General features: G+C 53.8%; 2 protein-coding genes across 2 annotated transcripts in view; one reads left to right on the forward strand and one right to left on the reverse strand.

Moving 5' to 3' along the window:
• LOC113211900 (dnaJ-like protein 60) overlaps nt 1–3,929 on the reverse strand; it is a 12,143-nt gene that overhangs the window by 5,474 nt on the left and 2,740 nt on the right. The gene's annotated exons all lie outside the window — the stretch shown is intronic.
• The window catches only part of LOC113215259 (neuroligin-2-like), a 197,278-nt gene continuing 195,489 nt past the window's right edge, over nt 2,141–3,929 (forward strand). Inside the window, exon 1 of the mRNA XM_052277349.1 lies at nt 2,141–2,521. The gene's annotated coding sequence lies outside the window, so the exon portion shown is untranslated. The remainder of the gene's footprint in view (nt 2,522–3,929) is intronic.

Genomic DNA, 3,929 nt, shown 5'->3' on the forward strand with positions numbered 1-3,929 from the left:
TTCTCCGGTACGTTATGGGCCTCGTGCAAGCTGCTTCAGGTGATGTGAGGGCATCCAGTGGAGGTGCCAGGTGCGACTACGGCCACCCCGGGCGGCGTGCTCTGAGGATAGCTTAGGTAGCGGGTGCTGTGTGCTGTCCTGGAGACCACCCCCTCTCCTCCTTTTCGTACGGGTACGGTTGGCCGGTTGGCCTGGGCCTGGGCCTGGGCCCCGGAGCAACCGTACCCGAATTCCTGGGCCGGGTACAGTAGTAGGGCCGGGGGCCAACCTAACCCGAATCCCTAAGCCATGGCTAAGCACCTGCAGGTGCGGTTAGCCCGGACCACAAAGGGCAACTGTAACTGTACCCGAGTCCAAGGGCCGGGTACTGTTGGACTGGGGCGCTGGGGGCAACCCTACGTACCAACCCTATGCATCATGCATAATTGCTTTCAAGATTGGTGCTTATGCTATTGACGAAATCATGATATTGGATCTTTGCACGAAATTTTCCGTTACAGCAAAATAAATTTTGTTCTCTCAAAGGAGCGTTTTTTGGGGGTTGTTGATATTAGGATTCAGCCAGATCAGATCCCCCACACCACAAACAACGCACCTGCGGGGCGTTCATCATTTAATTGCCGGTGAGGGGGAGGACGACCGGCCGCACTCACCCGCTTACGGCCGTGCCAGACAAGACATCCCTCATGCTTGTTCGCAATCGACGCGCCCACTCCCCGTCACTCGCGCCGCGCCGCGCCACGCCCCGGAGAGGCGCGCCCAGGCCCAGGCGCTTTTAGCGAAAATGATATATTGCTGGTCATGAATATAAAACTGAAACGTCGGAGAGAGAATGGCGGTGGCTAGGTGCGGCTGCGGCGGGGTGGCGGGGCGCGGGCCGTGCATGGTTATAGGCCTTGCCTGCAGCTGCGGCGGGGCGCCCAGACTCCTACTCTGTGGGGAGGGTCACGAGGTACTTGTGCGGCGTACGGCGTACGTGGACCACCTACTAGACCACAGACCAGCGCAACGTCGCACCGTGCTGCATTCTCGCCCTCCTCTCTTATCGCAACAGCTCTGATCGCCCCCCCCCCTCCACACCCCTACCCACACGCGCTTATTCTGGAGCCTTAGCCCCCTCCCCTCTCTCCCTCAACCAGGAATAAGGCCCCGCTCGCTGGCTGGCTGTTTCCTGCACGAATCTGATCCGTTTTCACCCCCTCTCCCTTTCCCCAGTTAGGCTGAGCCGGGGGGCCTACCTCCTGATCCCGTGTTGGGGTGCCCTCCCCTCTCCCTCACCCCTCGCCTCGAACTCCTCCCCTCCCTCCCCCAGTCCCCCGCTTTCTTGCTACACTCCGCCTCGACGTTTATTTGGGATCGGCAGCGCTGGGAAGTGATCGGACGGAAAAGCACCTCGGAGGCCCTGGCCGGGCGGGGCCGGGCCGGGGAGGCTGCGTCGGGAGGGATAGGCAAGTAATTGGACCTGTTGCCTGGACCTGCGCGTGCGTGTGGAGGAGGGGCCCGCGGGCTCGGCTTAAAGCACAGGGGGTCTGACATGATTCTTTCCGCTAGCTTGCATTCGCAGACCGCGGAATCAATTTCGAGTGTTGACGGCAGAAAAAAAACGACGAGGAAACGACGACACAGGGTGTTTCGGCCGGATCCAGAAAGGAAATGCGGGGGACAAGAAGTTGTGCTTTCTCCTACATCCAATGCGGACCGAATGATTTCAAAGCAGCTCTTCGATATGTATGCGCCCGTGTATTATCATGTCGTTGCTCATGGAATGTAATCCGAGGATGATCATACTCACCCGCCGCAGGCCATTCACAAAAGTGACTTGTGGGCCTCATGTGTAGAGTTGTGCATGACTAAATAGTATTTTGAAACATTAAAATACACTTTTAACTGATCGACATGCGTGTTTTCGTTACTTTTTCTCTTCTCTGGGTGCTGGTCTCATTTCAGAGCTGCTGAATATTCGACAAGTAAGCCGTGGCTAAGTATTACCTACCCAGTGAAGGGGAAGGGTAGCTGGAGGGTTCAGGCTGGGCCAGGCAGGCAACCTGATTCTGCTGCTGGGGGGCGGCCGGGAGATGGGCGGGGCGGAGTGGGGGTGCACGCCCAGCCGCAAGGCCCGCCCGGCCCGGCCGCCTGCGCCCGCCCGCCCCAGTGCCAGTCAGTTCCGAGACCCGGTCGAGGGATCAACACCGGCAGAGCTGTGCCGCGCTGCCGCCGCCGCGCGCCGTGTCGTGTTTCAGTCCGCATCTGCCGGCCCTGTCCGCCGGACTAGATAAAAACCAAACAAACGCCGAGTCGAGTCGAGTCGAGCCGAGCCAAGCCGAGCCGCCGCGCGGGCGAGGTTGTACGCGGGTTTGGGTTTGGGTCATTGTTTGTGACAGTGTAGACGAGCCTGGATGGTGAGCGGATGTCGTTGAGCCGCTAAGCGCGCAAAGAGCAGTTGCTAATAATTATTACAGTGTCGTGGTGTTGTGATGTGATTTGTGCCGTTGAGGATTACATAACCTAACTTGTTCAGCCGGTAAGTAAAATAACCCATCGTTTCTCTTTATTTATTTTCTTTATTTCTCCATTCCTTTCAACATTTGGTTAAAACTCCATTGTTCTCTTAGCGACTGTGAATACGCGCGAAGAAGAATCAAAATATTGGCTGAACGCCTGACCCAAAATATCGCTAAATGAAAAATTAAAACAGCAAAGCCATACTGTTAAGTTGACCGTTTGCACTCCGCGTCCGTCGTGGCCGGTGGCCTTCCTCCTTCAGTCCGTCCGCCCGGACAGATGACCGCAGTCCGCCCTCGCGAACTTGCCCGAAAACGTAAAGAGAGTAGCAGACATCTGTCTGGGCGGGCGGACTGGGGGCGGACGCGGACGCATCAATGCGTTCACTGTGGGGGCATACCTTTTGGAGTATGTCCGAATTCTCTATCATTCCGTTGCGATCTGTAATTTGGTCGGAATGAGTTGGAGGAATGGTAAAGTGGAGGTGTGGATTCTGACCTATTCGGAACGGAACTATGATAATTCGGCGGCCAGATTTCTGAAGACATACGGACCGATTTCCTAGAGACGACCGTGAACATTATTAGCAAAATGAAAAAGAAATTCGTATGCAAGGCGGTGCTAGGGTCAAGTATTATTTTCGGTGCCAGTTATGCGAAGACATTGCAAAACATGTTTTAACTCACACAATTACATAAATCGCATTAAAAAAATGAAACATGAATGGACATTGTGGTTCATTGGATGGTCGTATCATTATTGCTTGATTCGGCTTGATTGTGCTTTAAAAGGCCTGGATGTTGCCACTGTCAGTTGAACCAATAGTAATCTCTTACCTCACCAAGTACCAACAATGTATCCGTCCTTCTCGTCGACGATTTTTTATTGACAAAAAAGGGCACTATACCATATCGGGTATTACAGAATCAGGAACTGTACACGGAGAAAAATAATTAGTTCATCCAACTCATACGTAGGTTGATATAGGAATCACTAACGCTGTTGGGTTGTGAGAACGAACAAATTCGTTGTCTCATCCAAGTGTTCGCTAATGCAACGCAAAATTCGTTGGAGCAACGAACACATCGCTGAGAGAGCGAAGGCGATCGTTGATTCAACTAAAAACGCTTTCGTTCCAGCAATCAGCTTTATTCACTTCGTCAACGATCTATTCGCTCACACAACTAAGAATTCGTTCTACCAGCAAACGCTCGATTAAAACAACGGATATTGTGTTCCCACAACGAATTCTTTTTGCAAGCTCCAAATCAACTCAAACATGGGTTGAAGCAACGAATTATTTTTTTCCGTGTACTCAGCGCTCGATGGGGAAACTTGTTTGTTTCGCACCGACTCCTCGGTTTGGGAAGAGGCCCTGGCCCCGCCGACCCCGCCCCACTGAGTGGCCACCAAGAGCCCCAGAGAGT

Source organism: Frankliniella occidentalis, unplaced genomic scaffold (genome assembly GCF_000697945.3).
Source record: "Frankliniella occidentalis isolate FOCC.00 unplaced genomic scaffold, Focc_3.1 Scaffold10, whole genome shotgun sequence".
Lineage (NCBI taxonomy): Eukaryota > Metazoa > Arthropoda > Insecta > Thysanoptera > Thripidae > Frankliniella > Frankliniella occidentalis.